Source organism: Acinonyx jubatus, chromosome E4, assembly GCF_027475565.1.
Source record: "Acinonyx jubatus isolate Ajub_Pintada_27869175 chromosome E4, VMU_Ajub_asm_v1.0, whole genome shotgun sequence".
Classification (NCBI taxonomy): domain Eukaryota; kingdom Metazoa; phylum Chordata; class Mammalia; order Carnivora; family Felidae; genus Acinonyx; species Acinonyx jubatus.
Genome location: NC_069395.1, coordinates 32,885,840 through 32,904,340, shown reverse-complemented (window position 1 = coordinate 32,904,340; position 18,501 = coordinate 32,885,840). Strand labels below are relative to the sequence as shown.

At 49.0% G+C, this 18,501-nt stretch overlaps 1 long non-coding RNA gene across 2 annotated transcripts in view; it reads left to right on the top strand.

The window, feature by feature from the left end:
* Nucleotides 1-18,039, top strand: part of LOC113603863 (uncharacterized) — a 33,299-nt gene extending 15,260 nt beyond the window's left edge. Inside the window, exons 2-3 of one of the 2 annotated variants that reach the window (XR_003425626.2) lie at nucleotides 4,872-5,061; nucleotides 15,296-18,039. This is a non-coding gene — a long non-coding RNA (uncharacterized LOC113603863). Of the gene's footprint in view, nucleotides 1-4,871; nucleotides 5,062-6,341; nucleotides 6,802-15,295 lie in introns of those variants that run through there. The other variant, XR_008293351.1, reaches the window with a different exon arrangement.
* Nucleotides 18,040-18,501: the final 462 nt, after the last annotated feature.

Genomic DNA, 18,501 nt, shown 5'->3' with positions numbered 1-18,501 from the left:
AAGGTGACAGGATGCGATAGTGCACATTTATTTATTATTATATTTATTGTTGTTGGATTCCTCCCCTTCCCCCCCCACCCCCCCGAAGATCAATCATCAGCCCGGAGCTGGATGGCGAGTGATAGGTTAAAACTGAAAATGAAATTTAAAAAATTTTCTTTAATGCTTATTTTTGAAAGAGGGAGAGAGAGGGAGGGAGAGTGTGTGCCCGAGCCCGCGAGCCCAAGTGGGGAAGGGGAAGAGAGAGAGGGAAAGAGAGGATCCGAAGATAGCTCCGAGCTGTCTTCGCAAAGCCAACGGTGTGGGGCTCCAGCCCACAAACCATGAGATCATGACCTGAACCCCAGTCGGACACTCAACCGGCTGAGCCACCCAGGTGCCCCTAAAACTGAAAATGAAATTTAACTGTGACCCTGTGAATGAATAACCTCAAGCTGTCAGCTGTTGAGTCGGTGCAGAGAGGGGCTAATCACGCCATCAAACACTTAAATGGCAAATCACTACGTGCCAGACGCTGTTCTGAACTCTTCCCGTGTTTTTGCTGGTTGCAATACTCACAGCAATGCTGTACAGTAGGCTCCGGCTGCTAGGACGTTCTTCTTCACGTCCACGGCCACCCTGGCTGTCTCGGCATCGCAGAGCTTGTCGAAGGACTGCGTTGTTTGGCCTCTAACCTCTGCTTCTCTTCCCAGCACCAACTACCATAGGCTCGGGCTCCTAATTTGCAGGACCCAGTGCAAGATGAAAATGCAGAGTTCCTCGTTCGGAGCTTATTAAGAATTTCAAAGAGCGGTAGCAGAACGTTAAAACCAAGCACAGGCTCCTCTAAACACGGGCCGCTGTGTGACTGCATGGGTCACACGCCCATAGAACTGGCCCTGCATAGACCTGTACGAATCCTTGTGCGGAACACCAGGGCTGGCGTCTCTTCTCCTGCCCTGGTGTGTGTCCAACTCCTGAACAAGCAGAGGGAAAAGGGAAAAACACATCCTACCCCCAAGTGCCTTGAATGTGTGTGTCTGGCTTTGTTGAAGAAGGTATTCCATAGCGAAATGACAGTTTGGTTTTCACCCTTGATTTAGAGGATTTTTAAAGACCTCTCTCGATGCCGTACGAGTTGATTCGTCTTTCTATCCATTCCTCTCCTCACATCCCACATCTAACAGGTTGGCAGCTTTTGCTGATTCTATCTCAGCGAGGAGTCCTGTATCCTGCCCTCTTTTCCATCTCCCCGGCTACTGGCCTAGTTTTTGCTTACCTAGAATATTCTAGTAACTGCTAACTAGATCTATTTCCTTCAACCCCCATTGTTTCCAACCCTGTGCTTGTTATACTCGGTCTTTATTAGTTGCATGTTAGGACTTTCTCTCCCCTGGACTGTACATTTCTCCAGGGTGGGTACTCAATTCCCAGACACCTGTACCTTCCTCAGGAGCCCTGAGAAGAGTGTTCCGCCTTCTGGGTGTTTCTCTCCCGCCTCCTTTGTTTGCACATCTCTGGATCTCTATCAGGCCCCATGGTCTGGAATACAGCTCTGCCTCTCGAATCCTCAGTCAAGAGAGCACTGCTATTTTGCCTAAATTCCAGGGAAAAGCATGACATCCAAAGCCCTATCTTCTATGACAATCAAAATGTGGCCAATTAGAACTGTTAGAAAGATCTGCCCCCCAGGATGCCTGGGTGACTCAGTCGGTTAAGCATCTGACTCTTGATTTTCGCTCAGGTGATGATCTTGCAGTTCATGGGATCAAGCCCCACATTGGGCTCTGCGTTGACAGCTCTGAGCCTGGAGCCTGCTTTGGATTCTGTGTCTCCCTCTCTCTCTGTGTTACCATCCTCCTGCTTTGCTGTCCTTGGCTGACTGTACCCGCCCACCAGCTCAGCTCACCCCTTTACTCTTGCAAGGATGTGGCAACAGCTCTAAGGTTCACACCCCCAAGTGACAGCCTTCAGCAGAGCAACGAAAGAGGCAGGGGTAAAACATATACAAATATTACAAGCATACAAATAAATTTTAAAGGTTCCCCCCCCCCCCCCCCCCGCTTCCTGTGACTATGTTACTCATCAAGGGAAAACATACTTCCCAGAGAACCTCAGCCGATTTCCCGTTATATCTTACTGGCCTGATATCGGTCACATGTCCATCTTAAACCAATCAGTGGACAAAAGGAACTGGAATTCTCAGGGTAGGAAGAAGCCTACCACCCAGGAAGAGAGGGCTGGTTTCTGCATGGGTAACTGACAGCAAGTGCCCGACTCCCACTCTGCGGACTCCTCCCCCAATCCTGTACCATGTGGAGGCACCCCCGGCCCTCAGCCCTGCCTCTGCCTACACTTGCCCCATTTCTCCCCTTTCCTTTCCCAGCACACTCACTGCAGGAGCCATGCAGCTGCGTTGCCTGTGTCCAGTTCATCTCGTGTCTCCTCAGCTCCACCGCAGTCAGGCTGTTGTCTCTGCCACCTTCCTCCTCCTTCTCACCCGAGTTCACTTCCTCAGTTTGATCTCTTTGCTGGCTCTGAACGCGTGGAGCCATCCCTTCTTCCTCAGCCTCCCTCTACCTTGATTCTCAGGACATCACAATGAATTTGACTTCTACCTCCCTGTCCACTGCTCAGTTGCCTTCAATGGCTCCTCACTCCTACCTGTCCCTAAGGTGTTTGTGCTCTTTTGGGCTCCTTCTTTGACCGTTTTCCAATCATTCCCTGCTACTTCTCAGGTTTCAACTATTAGCTAACTCTGTACCCAGGACCCCCAAATCTACAAATCCAGCCCAAATATTTTCTTGAATCCATACCCATTGTGGACTTCCATTACTAGGCGTTCCCAGACACCTTAAATCATCAGCTACAAAATGGATTTCATTGTCTGCACACGTGCACACATACATGCACACACGCACAGCTTCATTCTGCTGCTCAGAGAAGGGATCACGATCTGTTGGGTTGTCAAAGGCTGAGTCTGATAGTCCTCACTCCTCTCATCCCTGACACTCAATGACCATTTCCTGCTCGTCCCCCCTCCTCTCTACCGGTTTTCTTCCTCTCTGCTACTATGCCACTTCCCTCAGGCACTCGCCATCTTTTATCTGGATGATGGCACCAGCTTTCTAACTGGCTTCTGGTTTTCTCTTTCCAGTGCATTCTCTCAACGTTGCCCCAATAATTTTTAACAATATAAATCTGGGGGTGCCTGGGTGGCTCAGTCGGTCGAGCATCTGATTTCAGCTGAGGTCGCGATCTCACGATTCGTGATTCGTGAGATCGAGCTCCGCATGGGGCTCTCTGCCAGCGTGGAGCCCGCCTTGCATCCTCTGTCCCCTCTCTCTGTGCCCCTCCCCGCTCATGCTCGCTCTCTCTCTCTCTCTCTCAAAAATAAATACACATTACAAAAAAAGTAAAAAATAAAAATATAAATATGAATATGTTATTCTAGAGCTTCAAAAATCTTTCAATAGATCCCCAGAGCCTAGAGAAATGGACTACGTTCCCTAGTACAGCCTTGGGCGTAAAGTCACCAGTGCTGTTTTTAGAACTTTAGTCTGCAAGTTTTGTGTAAATTCAGCTGAAGAGAGGATACACAGTGACAGAAATCAGTGAAGAGACTATTCTAAAATACTGTTTTGAAATCTCTATTATCAGATTTACAGATTTTGTGAGCCCACGTTGCTCCCAGAATCCTTGAATAAACACAATGCCCAATGAGTATTGATTTAAAATTGAAGTGTATTACTTTCCTTTGGGTTTGAAGTGTTCCAACTACTTACCAGAAAAGATGGAGTTCCGCAGCCCAGTGATTTTAGCCAGATCACTTGATTTCTACAAATTACTTACTCTGTGGCCTCATATTAGTATCTGGAGGTGAGAATAAAGGTACAAAGTAATTGGGATGAAGGGGTGGATGAAGGAAACATCTTTGAGAATGAATGATAGGACCTGGTTACTACTAAAACCTGGGTGCTGGAGTGCCTGGGTGGCTCAGTCAAGTTAAGTGTCTGACTCTTGATGTTGGCTCAGGTCATGATCTCAAGGTCATGAGATTGAGCCCCACATTGGGCTCCACGCTCGGTGTGGAGACTGCCTAAGATGCTTTCTCTCTCCTTCTCTCCCTCCCCCTCCCCCCATTCTCTCTCTCTCTCTTTCAGAAAAAAAAAATTCAATAAATAAAAACAAACGAGGAGCTCCTAGGTGGCTCAGTCGGTTAAGCATCCGACTCTGGATTTTGGCTCAGGTTCATGAGTTCGAGCCCCACATCAGCAGGCTGACAGCACAGAACCTGCTTGGGATTCTCTCTTATACTCTCTCGCTGCCCCTCCCCCATTCTCTCTCTCTCTCTCTCTCTCAAAATAAATAAATAAACTTAAAAAAATAAAATGAATAAAATAATAAAATAAAATAAATAAAATAAAAATAAAATAAATAAAAAATAAATAAACAAAATAAAAAATAAAATAACATAAATAAAATAATAATAAAATAAAATAAAATAAATAATAATAAAATAAAATAAATAAAATAATAAAATAAAATAAAATAAAATAAAATAAAATAAAATAAATACTGGGTATCCATAGTAAGTTCTGTCCTCTGTCTCAGGGGAATGTAACCAAGTTCTTGGATTTGAAAACAGTTAAAAACAGGATAATTTAGTGTAGGGTATGAGAGGAGTTGCCTATATGGGTGATTGTATGGGGAGGGAGGGGAGGAGGGAAAGAGAACACATAACATTAATAAATCACAACCACATCCAATAAAATAGAAATTGGGAGGCTCAATTTCAGATAAAGACAAACAATACTCCCCTTTCACATTTTCTTACTAATAGAACCCTAGCTTTAAAAGGCAAAGGTAATGGGGAAGCTTCTGTTTCTTAGGATCCGACACAAAAGGAGCCAATAAGAAATGGAAATGGAGTCAAAGAAGAGGAAGTCGTTTCTCGAGATGCATCTGTGAGAATGTCTGGCAGGTGGAAGGGAGGGAACGAGCATCATTGAACTTCTACTACTCTCTGTCTCTGCTACAGCACCTCATATGCACTGCCTCGCTCAAGCCTCGTACCATGAGGTAAGAATGACTATTTCCATTCGTGGTGTAACAGAGGAAAACCTAGCCACAGACTTAGCAAGAGACAAAGGGACAAAGATCTTTCTGACCTCAAAGGACATGCATTGTCATCCCCGTACGACCGTGAGTAGCCAGCTAGGAAGTCTCCTTTCTCAGGATAGTGTCTATCTTTCCAGATTCATCCATTCATTAAACAAGTCTTAACTGAGGCATGGAGGTAGGCTATGGGGTAGTTGTGGTTCTGCTTTGTGGAAGGGCCATGCAGAGGATCCCTAGAGGTCCCTTCTTGCTACAAAACTCAACAACTGTGGTGCAGCCCTCTTCTCTGCTGTTATCAGTACCTGAGTCATTCCTACCAGGAAAGGGCCAGAACATGGTGACCACTACAGGTCTGATCAGGTTAGGGACAGCAGCAGAAGAGAAAGCCACTAGGAGGTCTGAGGGTCAAACTGGACCCCAGCAAGCTCTCATAGGTACTTGTGTTAAATTCAGGCCCCAGTACAGAGTTTTAGTTTGAGATGATGAAAAAGTTCTGAAGCTTGCAGAGTGGTGATGGTTGCACAACAGTGCGAAAGTACTTTAATGTTCCGTGAACTATCCACTTAGAGATGTTTGTACATTTTGTATCGTATACATCTTACCACGGTAAAAAAAAAGTTTTGTATCCTACGCTTTGTATCCTATACATCTTACCACAATAAAAAAAAAGTTTAAAGGTAACCCTTAGTAACATAAATTCTTAGAAAAAACTTTTTTTTTTTTAATATTTGATTTTTAAGTAATTTCTACACCCGATGCGGGGCTCGAACTTGCAACACCGAGATCAAGAGCTACACGTTCCACTGAATGAGCCCGCCAGACGCCCCTTGAAAACAATTTTGAAACACATTGTGCAACATTGGTCCTGAACGTACACCTATCCAAAGCATTGACCATTCGCACTACTGGGTTTATTTTAGTTTTTAAGCTATCAGTAGAAGGAAGGAAAGAAGGAAAGAAACTGTAGCAAAAATGCCATTAGTTTCCCTGTGGAAACAGTCACAACACTAGTCATATTGTTTCCAAACAATTGTCCCGATTTGTTTGCCACCAACAGCACCCAGCATCTGATACATAAAGCATCACAGTGCACATAAAAGGAATGTTCAGTAAGGTACCTAAAAATAAACATAAATCATAAAGACTGTGAAGTGACGATAACAACAGCAAAATAGGCTCAGGACCAAGTCTTTCCATCCCGAGTGCCACAATCATCAGGTCACTCTGACCTTCCCTGGCAGGCAGCCCTGGACGACTGGAAAAGGTGACGTCCCTACCAGGACCAAGGAGCCCTGCAGCCTCGAGGGTCTGAGCCATGGGGAGGTGTCTCGGGTCCAGGCATGAGTGACAGTGACAGTAGCTCCTGACAAGGAAGACCACGCCGGTGATGGGACTACCTGGGTTCAAGGACCAGGAAGTGCCCCCCTTCTCCCACTCCTTGTCACACGGCACCGTGGCAGGCAGTGGCCTTCCCGGGAGGCAGGCAGTGCCTCTATCGTCTCCACATTACAGACGGAAAGAGCTAGGCTTGAATAAAGATATGCAGACAGGTGGTTTCTTTTCCTCCATGGAGCCAAAAGGAAAAGTGACTCACTCAGTGTTCTCAGTGCTTTTTCCACTGTAGAGTATCAATGCAGAAAATGGAAAGACGCTCCTGGCTAGGGACTGTAACTGCAGTCAAGAGAAAGAGAGGGAAGCTAGAGGGACTCAAGCCTGGACTCACAGGCTTTTTTTTTTTTTTTTTGAGCTTTGGAGGAGAAATTGCTATGGACTCAAGTGGGAGATGAAGTTGACCCCGTGTAACTTTATACCCATGTTCGCCACCAGAGGGGGCAGTTGCTCCACATCGGTGGTCTCTCTGCCTGGCTGAGAAGGTACTTACTAAGGTGAGAGACCCCTGAGGTCCTAAGGGTCATTTTAGCTCTCCACTGCCCAAGTGTGGCCTGCATTTACTTAGCAAACATCACCCAATTTTAGATGAGGGAGGCATGCAGGGATCATCTTGTCCCAGGCAGCTGGCCGTTTCCCTCCACTCTTAAAGAACTCCAGAAATAGACTCTAGCATCTCTCTTGGCGGCTGTTACAAGGCTGTCAGGGTTGGCTGCTGGCTACCCACAGCCTGTGAGACAGGAGCCAGGTAAGGGTAGGTAACCCTCCCATCCCCCGCCCCGCCTCTGGGTGATGGTACTTTAGTCTCTGCAAAAGGAGCGGTGGTTCCTCCCTCCTGCCCAGGAGACCCAGGCACCTGCTCCCATCCTTCTGGCCACCTCACACACCACGCCTGAGAGCGACACTTAGACCCTTGGCCTGTGAGCCCAAAGCCTGGAGCCCCGTCGTCTGCCTCTTGAGCTCCTTGTTCTAAGAAGCACCCTTTGTGGGGGTGAATTCGGGCTCATGAGAAACCCCATTTAGAATCTGCTCCCACCCCTCCTTGCCCCCAATGCATCTGTCTTTGCTTCATTCCATCTGGTGTCCTCAGAGGAATGGCTAATTAAATTGAAAAGAGCTGGCCTATTTTTGGTGTTTTTCAGCTAAGCCCTAGAGGAATAGCCACAAAGTTTGGAAAGAACCCCAGGGAGACTGAAAAGCCCTGGAGTTGGCTGGTTATTCTAAGATTGGCAGGTCCTGAATCCCATAGGCTGTCTGCTCCAGTTAAGGTTCCATCCCAGTCTCTGGGTCAGCAGATTTGGGGATGGGGTAAAAACTGGAGGAAGGGGAAATATTCTCCTGAGTGTTCTTGCCCACTCATCCTAGAAGAAGAGACAAGCTCGTTTATTGGGCTTTGGGGTGTTTGTTTGTTTGTTTGTTTGTTTTGTTGCCAAGTCAGAACAGCCACTGCACCAGTTTGGGGGAACAACGCTTGTTTTCTGGAGAAAGATGGCAGGAGTTGGGGTGAGGGGGGTGAGATGTGGAGGGGAGGCAGGGGTGGAGCAGAGGTACAGATCCCTATCTTAGGTTCCTTTCCTTGCATCTGAACAAATACGGTTTCCTCCCAGAAAATTATTTTCTGGCCAAAAAGAAAACTCATCATGTTACTCCCCTATGTGAAAACTCCCTTTGGCTTTTTATTTGTCTGCTTGACTGATAAACTCCAGAACTGGACCTACAATGTTCCCTTTAAGTCAACCCAAACCTTTCTCACCAGATTCAGTTCCTGCTATCCTGTGTTCTAGACGACGTGAGTGTTTCACCATCCTTTTTCACCTCTTGCTGTTCCCACACATTTCAAGTCCTCTGCCAGGAATTCCCTTCTCTGCCTAGCAGATTTTACTCATTGATGGACTTTTCGTCCAGTATTACCTCTCTGAAGCCTTTTTTTTTTTTTAACACTTCTAGGAATTAGTCACTGTCTTGCTGTGAGTTCTAGAACTTTGATAATAGCTCCATCATACCTCTGACCAAACACATTATAGTGATTTTTTTTTAAACATGTCTCTGTTCTATGTAAAATATTTTCTCCTTGAGCAAGGAGTGTGTTTTATCCATCCGTATAGCCCGAGTCTCCAGCATGGGGCCAAGTGAATTTTTATTGAATTGCTTGATCGATCAGGACATCACTCTTGGAGGTGGAAGAAATCTGTCTTCTAGAGAGCCTAGTGGGGAAGACAGTTGAGAAAGTTCGGGCAGGCAGTTCAGAAATTGATCCTTCCCAGGTGAGGTGAGAAGTCACGTGTGGAGTCCGGTGGGTGTCTTTGTCCATGGCTGTTGTGTAAAATCTTAGGGGTGGAAAATCTGAAACTTGTCCTTGGGTGGATCCAGTTGCTGAGTAAGCGACAACAGTGAAAGTACTCCCAGCTCTTTGTTCACCTGTCCCCGAGCCCCATCTCACATTCCCACTTCCTCCAAGAAGCCTTCCCTAAACATTCCTGCTCCTGGTTCCCCAGCTGGGCTGCTAGATTCTTGAAGTTTTGTCCTCATTGGACAGCACAATCCTGGTGCATGTTTTGTGCCCCCAAATTGTTCATCGGTGCTGATGAAATTGCCTGCTTGGGATCATAGAGACTGTGTTGTAATACTCTGCCCCTGCCCCTCTGGATCTGCTACCCATCATTCTCCACGGCGCTCTGTGCCACCCCAGAAGTTTGGCCTTTTAGGATTACACCAGCCAGACTCTTCTCCTCTGGCTTGCGGTCAGGTTTGGCCAGTGGGAGGTGTGGGAGTAAGAGGAGATGGCAGCCCTTTCAGCCACTTGCTTCCTCCCTGCTGGCCAGAGGTTGGCAGTGTTTGTCTTCCTCAAAGGCCCTCTGTGGAGTGGCCACCTCCTCCTCCTCTTTGACAGTCACGCTCTCCGAGATTGCACCAACCAGCCCTTTCCCTGGGCCAATGTGGCTATCTCCTGGGAACCTCACTGTCCCCTGATAGTTTCCTGTCACCCTTCCCCGGTTTTGTAAAAGGCCTCTTCATCAGACTCTCCCCAGTGTTCCTCTTTGAGTGGGGATTAGACATGGTGGCCTCTTAACCCTCTGGTCTAGCTCCAGGCCTGTAGGGTTCTCCAGATGACTGCTTAACACTGGCCCAAGCAGGGCCCTAAATTATTGATAACTTTCCAGGAACTTACATGCTTCTGCATATGCCCTACTCCCCTCTGATTTCTTAAATTTTCCAGCCAGAGAAAATGAACATTTGTCCCCAACCTTAGCAGTAACCTTCAGGGAGTTTGGGGTTCCCTAATAGCCCCTGAAATCACAAATAATCCTGCTCCTTCCCGATATGTTCAGTGTTTTTCTGAACTAGTTAGATCTACAAACACGGAATGGCTTTTTGTTTTTTTGTTTGGGGGGGGGGGTCCCAATTTCTCCCCTGAACAGTCAGCCATCAGGTTAACAATCTTCAGCACTGTTGAATGTGCCCCTCCCTTCCCTCCACCCCCCACCGCCATTCCCCAAGTTCAGGCTCCTTGAGTTCAGGCTTCTCAGGGCCTAGGGCTCCTGAGGTCTGGGCCTCCCCATTCGACAACACCGTGTCGTCCTGCAGGGAGCAAGTTTTCTGACTCCTCATGATCCAGAGACCACTATCCGCACACCCTCTGCAACGAACAGGTACACTTGGGGCCACACGCTTTCAGCCATAATACACAGGGCATTTGTCTTACCAGGAGGATTGGAGCAAAATGGGCCTCCTGGCTCAAGGTCCGCCAACCTCTTAGGGGCTCAGAGCTGAACAAAGAGGGCTTCAGCTTGCTGAATGGCTTCACCTAGTTCCGAGACCTCAGTAAAAACTCTTCTCCTGGGAGCCTCTCCGGGTGCTGTCCTAGATTGCCTAGGGGGCCCTCAGAGCCAGATCCGCAACCAGCTGCCTAAAGGGAAACTGAGGCCTAGAGAGGAGAAACAGCCACTGCCCTGAGCGACAGGAGAGGGTGGGTGGGGGAAGGGAGAGGGGACAGGTGTGCGGTTGAAGGTCATCAAATGCTGATGTTCTGAGCGGAGAGGGTTGGAGATGGGGACAGGAGTGCATGCAGGGGGACAAAGCAACGGGAAAGAAAAGATATCAGGGGTGTATGTGTGTGTGCGTGCACACGCGTGTGCCCACTACCAAAGGCTTTGGCCAAATTAAGACTTGTGGAACTTTTGCCAACCTCTCTCCCTTCAACTCCTCTGCCTACACTGCCCTCCTGCGGTTATCACCCTCTCCCAGTGCCAGGACCGGGGGCTGATAGTTTTGCCTGGGGTAAAGTCCCACGGACTGGCTGCCCTCCCCCCGGCCTGAATTGCCCCTTCCCACTCTCCTCCGGTCTACCCCAGGCCCCATAAAGAAGAGCTGACACCCTCGCCCACATAGCTCCTCCTGCCAGATTGAGACACTTGAGCTGGGAGATTACCGGAGCCCTCTTTTTAACCAGTCTCGGCTCATGTGACTGGCTTTGGTCCAGGCAGACAGATGCGGGCCAGCCCTCCAGGCAGGGCACACAGCACTATTTATTTCCTACCGAGTCCTCTTTGGGCAGAGCAGGCAGGGTGGGGCTTTCTCATTGTATTTAAGCCTCAGCTGGCGCCACGGAATTGCCCTAGCCTCAGCCTTTGCCCCTTTCCCAACCCTGTAGGTAAAAATACCCCCCTCCCCCCATTTTGGCACCTTTGGGGAGCTGGGTGGGGGCGGGGGAAGAGAGTTGCTGAGAATGCACTGTAAACACCGCATCGGGTGGGGGGTGGGGGTGGGGTTGAACGGGGCAGGTTTTTTGTTTTTTTTAATAGCAGCAGGGGAGAGTCTGGCTCCAAACCAAGACTCTGCTACCAACCAAAGGGACGAGGAAGGGCGTTTGGTGTCTCCAGTTTGGGCCTCAGTCTGTCGCTTTTCCCATTAGGAAGAGCCTGGGCACCATTCATTCATGACGTCTCAGGAGGAGGCATTGTAGATAGTGGGTGGTCCGTGGGGGACACGATCCTGGCTGGTGAGGGATGGGGCAGCCACCACGAACATCCTGTGCTGACCTCTGCCCCCACGCTTTATTTTGTTCACTCCTAGGGCACCTAGGGCATCATCGCACGCATTTCCTTGAACGTCAATTCTTTCCCCGAGCTTTACCTTTCCCCAAATTTTGAGAGCAAGGACTTGTGTCTAATTCATGTTTGAATTGCCCAGCACAGCGCCTGGCGCACAGAAGACAGGAGAGAATGGAGAAGGGGGGCTGCCGGTGGGGGGGGGGCTTGGCGCCCCTGGGGGAGCCCCTGGAGAGCACGTAGCTGTGTGGGGAGGGGGGACATTCCCAGGGCTGGGATAGGGACCCTGCCAGCGCTCTCTCCCTGGTTTCTAACTTCACCAACCTTGACTCCACGGCCTGAGAAATCCCAGCCTTGCCCCCTTCTCCAGCCCCAGCGGCACCCAGGCTTTCCCAGCTAATGCTGCACCTTCCTCCTTGGGAGGTAGTAGAATTTAGGGCCGGGAATGAAGAAAGAACGGGGGGATTACTCCCTCTTTGAAATGCAGCTGCCTGGGGCCAGGTTCGGTTTGGAATGGGTAGGAGGGGTGACGTGTGTGACCCTGCAGTTGGGAGACAGTTGTCCCTGCAGGAAGGCCGGCCACGGAAGCGCCTGACCCCTGTTATTTCAGCAGGATTGAGGGGAAGCACCTGTGGTCCTTCCCTCCGCTTGGCCCCTACAGGAGTCAGAAGCCTTCTCTGCCTCACTCCTGCTGCTGTGCCTGGACTGTCTCTCTAGCACCTTGAAGCAGAAGGTGATTTGGGGTTCCAAGGAAAATAAAGGGGCTCTTTTGTTTTTCTTAATGTTTATTCATTTTTGGAAGAGAGAGAGAGAGAGAGAGAGAGAAAACGAATGAGCAGGGAGGGGCAGAGAGAGGGAGACACAGAATCCAAAGCAGCTTCCAGGCTCTGAGCTGTCTGTGTAGATAGAGCCCAATGCAGAGCTCGAACCCGCCATCCGTGAGATCATGACCTGAGCTGAAGTCGGACACAACTGACTGAGTCACCCCAGGCCCCTAGAAAGGGGCTCTTGAATGGACTGGAACCAGGACAACGTGGGACAGCTGCTCAAAAACCACAGAGCAGGATCTCAGGGAGGATGTTTCGGAATCTATCCCAAGCACTCGCCTGGGTCTCAGGCACTGGGTTTGATGATGGGACGGAAATAAACAATGTCGATTTAGCAACCGGAGAAAACAGCAACGCTAGCCAGCAAGTTGTTGAAGGAGATAGGCAGGGAGGGAAGGGTGGTGGGGAAGTCTGGTGTCTGCTCCTTCCTCCTCCTCTGTGCTTTCTCTGCATAGTGAATTTGGGATAGAGTTGATGTTTGAGGAGAGAGTACCAGGAGTCGAACCCCTGACCTGAAATCATGCCGGAGAAACCCCAAGGGTGACCCCAATCTCATCTTCAAGGTTGCAAATGGAGGGGAGTGAGAGCCAAGTAGCTTTTGGGATAGCACATCTTTCTCCTCCTTCAGCTCAGAACACAAGCCTTACATAAGAACATTCTCTTCTGAATCTATCTCCCCTTCCTGCCCCATTCACTTACAGATTTACACAAATTTAAAACCGGAGCAGAGTGGAGGTAACTTAGGAATTTTCTCTAAACCCATTGCCAGGCTTTTGTTAAACAACAAAACATATGAACGTGTGGTCTGCAGAGCTGTGGATGCTCCCGTCTCTGACAAATGCCACTGGAGTGCCCCCAACCCGCCCCGGCCCCGCCCGCCATAGCTCAATAAGTCACTGTTGAAAGAATAAATGTACTAATAAAGGCCTGTATGGACGTGCACTAGAAAGGCAGAGATGTGTGGGCTAGGGCTCCACCCTGGGAATGATTAAGGATTCTCTGCAGTGGATCGGATTGGGTATCCTGGGTCTGCTCCTGCATCGGGAGCCTGTCAGCAGCCAGATGCACAGGCAGGCAGGGCTGGGCAGCGTTTGTAAAACAAGGTCAAATTGTACCCAGGCTCATGCTATAGAAAAAGCAAGACCAGACCTGAGCATTGTCACGGTCTAGCTGCGGTCACTTCAGGTCTCTGCCTCTGGACTGAAATTACCTCCTGGGTAATGAGAAGCGATGGACGGCACACCTATTGTTCTCATTGCCATTTCATTGCCTCCTCTAAGCTCTAAGTTCTGATAGTGTCGGCCTTACAATGGTCCAAAAAGCCACGGGACTGTCCTGGCTTGGTGTCTACTAGATTATGAGGAAATCTGAACGGCATGGGGAAGGCTGCTATTCTTTTTTATTCCTGCCTGGCCTCTAGTTTCTCTTAAGGCACAGCTGCTTTCACGCGAGCACAGGAGGGTCCTTTTCTAGCTTTAGGCCAGGCTCTCACAAGGCAAAAAGCCTGTTCAAGAATCCAGGGGATGATTCAAGGGCGGCAGAGGGCGGTCTGTGAGTTCAGCGTCCACTTAGTTCCTGTTGCCCGGGCAAGAGTGGCGCAGGGCCAGCTCAGAAGCAGGCAGGAGCTGAGTTGCCCAAGGGCCCCTAAGAACTCGTTTCCCTTTCCTTCCATGTGCTCAGTTCTGTTAGGTTTTAAGTTGTTGTGTGGTACAAGTCCTCGGCCTAAGAAACACACTGAAACTTCCCAAATAAACTGTATTCCTTGAAGCTGCTTGTTAGGATTCATCCTGAAGTTACGCTTGGGCCCCTGGAGGCTACACGTAAGAAATCCTGATGGGAGAGCTGACGGTTAGGGTCCCCGGGGAAAATGGCCATCCCTACAGGACTTCTCATTTCCCTTTTCCACAAAGGGTACGTCCTGGATTCTGAGGAACTATCAGAATAAGCAGAATCTCTTTAAGGCCGTCTCTCATCCTACCCCTCGTCCATTTATTTCCTTTTTCTAGCATTCTCTTTCTCTCATTGTCAGCACTGATAACCCATAGCGACTGGTTCACAGTCGCCACACTGGCGGTGAGTACAGCAGGCAGGGCCAGCTGCGGACGTTCTCAGACTTGGTTTTGAAACAATCATGAGGTGCTGAAAAATTCTCAATGCATTCCGTCTTTATGTTTTGATAAACACCCCCCCCACCCCCAAACAAAATAAAACAAAACAGAAAAACCCACCGAGTCATCCTTGCCAAACTATACTTTCCAGAGGAAGCGTGTCAGCAGATTCAAATGAACAATGATAGAATCCCGTGATACCAAGATGATTCAAACCTGATGCTTTAGAGGCTGACATCCTGAGCTGAAATAGTCAGGGGTCACCATCTGGCCCGATTTGGGGGCAGTCCTTTCTTTTTAGTTTATCTGTGCAGTGGCAGAGGAGGTGAGACTCTTTCTAGTCAACAGGCAGGCAGGCTTCTCCTGTTATAGAAAACTTGTGACAGAGTCTAGGCGCGACTTGGTGGTTGGTGAGCTATATTAAGAATCCTATTCTCTCCTTCAAAGTCTAGACGATGTATTTGTAGCTCTGGCTTATCTCAGGGGTTATAGATCTCAGGGGCCAGAGCTTTCAGTCCCTACATGGATGGGTTCACTGGGACTCTTAAAAACCTGCCTCACTGAAATTAGCAGGCATAATTTGACAGACACTTGGAAAAGATTACCCCCTAATCACATTATGGCTGCAGGCCAGGTTTGGAAGTAAGCTCTTTTAAATTCCTAGGCCGTAGGAAGTACAGGTTGAAGACGAAAGCGGGACATGCTGGACTGAGGATGTTAAAAATATTTTTTAAAACGGGGAGGCTGATGCCTGGCAGAGGACAACTCTTCCCTGATGTGCTATTCCCTCGTCTTGTCTCACTCCTTGTTTGGAAAACTCCAGGTTGTTCATATCATGGACGACTGCGGCTGCTCTCTGTGTGGTGAGCTATGGTGCTCTACAGACCGGTCACCTCCGACACGACTGAAGACCCGAAGGGACACGTGCTCTGGTGGCTCCCATCTGCTTCAGAGAAGGACCGAGCCTTGATTCTCAGAGGAGCAAAAGCGTATGCAGGCAGTCTGCAACAATCATTGCCACTTTTCCACTTCCATGTTGGTGACATCAGGTAACAGATACATGGGACATAATTAAAAATAAACGAGAAAAAGGTTTCCATGGTTCACGAAAGCAGTAGGAGTATTGTGAGGAAAGCTTAGAAGCATTTATCTGCTGCTACCCAAAATTTAGCATTTGACTTTAATTATGCCTCCTTAGGAATTAAGCAAAGCAGAAAATGTTTCAACACGACCAGCTGCTGCAGATCCAAACTGTTTCACGGGTGAACTTTTTATTTCATCTTTTCTGTTGCTTTTTCATCATGCAATAAACCCCACTCGTAACAGATTAAAGGTCATAAAAATCATAATGACATTAGCCAGCTAACCCATTTTTCCCAAACCCTCTTAAAACACCTAGGACCAAAGCATGCTACTATAGTCATAAACCAGAGTCGTCTGGGGAAGAGGCAGGCCCCACCCTCTCCTCTTTCAGAGTCCCTGTGGGTCAGAAGCCGAGTCTTTATGCCGTAGTTAAGGTTATGGCTGCGTTTTTCATACATATTACCAAGGTGTCAAATACTGGGCCAGAAGGAGGTGCCCTCGCATAACCCTTCTCCGGTTACCCCTGCTCAAAGAGGAGAGATTGGAGAGTGCGGGTTCACTTAAAAGACAAGAGGTGAGCACATTCCTGGCACACAGAGGGAGATGGACCTCTGTCACCTGCGCGTGACAGATAGCATTACAACTGGCTCATTTAGAGCATTAGGAAGACGTGGGCCTGCCCATTTGAAGCTTCCGTTCCAACAAAGGAGAGCTCATGATGGCATATGATGAATGCACAGATCACTCACCGTGAGGGCAGAAGGTAGGAAAGAGTCTAATACGATGAGCAGGTTATTAGCTGGGTTAGCCAATTTCCCATGTTGAAAGAAAAAAAAAATGACTTCAGGAAATGAAATAAAACAGAAATTCCTACCCTACTCTTTCCACGGCGTCAATAGCAATTTGGAAACGGAGTTGAGTTTTGCCAATTTAAAACACAGTAGAAGTCAACCGACTTGGCCTGTTTAATGGAAATGACCAGAAGAACGAACATGGCTGAAGAGCCATCCAGTAACCGTCAGTCAGACAGCCTGAATCTCTGCACTAACTCTGATCCAGTTTAGTCACTCACTGCTGTGGGCAGGGATCCAAGAAAAAAATTTCACAGGGGCCGAAAGAAGGGGGCCCAGGGTAACAGCCTCTAAAAATGACAACTTGCCCCGAAGCTTGAAACCGACTCAAACCTCCCCAGATCCATCTGGCACAACCAGCACATCTGACAGCAGCCCACGGTCTCCAAACGTGAATCGGCTGCAGAGGACTGGCACGCCAGCCTGAATGACTCTGCTCCGCGTCACTCGCTAGATTGCCAAACTTAGGCACGAGCGCATCCATCCACCTTCCCAGAGCCTTCTAGAATCTGTCTCCGGTGTCACGGGTTGCCTACCGCCTGTCACTTGGCCTGCTTTCAGGAACCCGAACGTCCACTCAGTGCACAGAAACAGACCACACGTCCACCTCAGCCACAGGCTCGTCTCTCCCGTCACGGATGGCGCGGGCTGACCCAGGAGACCTGGCACTAAAACACCAACACCGAAATCCAGGGGCAGCCCGTGTGTTTGGGGTGGCAGTCCTCGAGACACTGTTTGCTTAGAAGAGCAGGCCTTCCACGCTGATAACAACGGGCATAACCGCCTCAACCCGTGCTGGGCCGAGATAACACAGGGGATCCTTACGCAACTGCTCCGTCAGGTGGCGAGTGCAGCCGGAGCTGGAGGGGCCTAACGGAGGCGCGTGTTCCATTGCCTTCTGTAAACCAGGAGGGAAGGAAGCCATTCAAGTTTTACACAGTGCACCAGGAGCACCGGCACGTCCCCTTTCTAGGAGGCGGAGGCCTCAGTCTGAACTGGGCCGGGGGAGGGGGGTGCTAAGGGCACGCTCTGGACATTGCTTCATTCTGTTTGCACAGCCTGTGCTGTGGCAATCAGAGTGCTTTTGGATAAGGCAAACGTTCCTTAAATGATATGCCCTTGGCATGTTTTTCCTTCTGGTTACCGTGTTGCCCAGCGAGCTTATGATCTCCTTCTGATCTCACGGCGCTTGCAGGAGACTAAGTTCTACAGTAAAAATGGAACTGGGTCACCCTGAGAATGGTGGTGAAGAAAGCAACGGTCTACTTTACAGAGCACACTTGGGGGGCAGAGTTCAGGCGCACCCCTGGAGGAGAGTGGCAGGAGAGGGCAACAAAACAGTAGCACTCAGGTATTCAGGCACCGTGCCTTCCCCAGCCTTCCGAGAGACATTTGGCTAGCAGTTAGCTTTACTGCCAGTCCTCACTGTTTAAATCTTAGCAGAGAAAACGAAAGGATGTTGAAGTGAAGGGAAAGGAAACGGGTTACCCCCGAGTTTTCTGGATTTTCTTGTAACCGAAGTGCGCTTAGAATCTAGGGAGCGGTCTTCAGTTTAAGCAACTAAAAAGTAGGGTAAACTGTGGCACACTGAGGTGGCAGAGAGCGGGGAGAGAGGAGGGGAAGCAGCAAACTATAGTGAGGATTATCGGACAGTGATTTTGTAAGGAAGAAAGTCCAGGGAAATGCAGCAAGCAGGCTGGTCTCCAGGGTTCCCAGAAATGAGAGAACTATAGTCTGCATGCTGCTTCTGCCTTTTTTTTTTTTTTTAAGTTTATTTATTTATTTTGAGAGAGAGACAGACAGAAAAGTAAGTGTGGGGGAGGGGCAGAGGGAGGGGGAGAGAGAATCCCAAGCAGACTCCGCACTATCAGTGTAGAGCCCAATGCAGGGCTTGAACTCACAAACGGTGAGATCATGACCTGAGCTGAAGTCATGCTTAACTGATAGAGCCACTCAGGCGCCCCCGCTTCTACGCTTCTAACATTAATCTGGGGCAAAGAAGCTGCTTTATGTTGCTGGGAGCCAGGGGTGGAGTGGGGCGGTAAAGTGATACACAGGACTCAGTTTTCAAGCCAGCACTTGGTAAAGTGGTAAG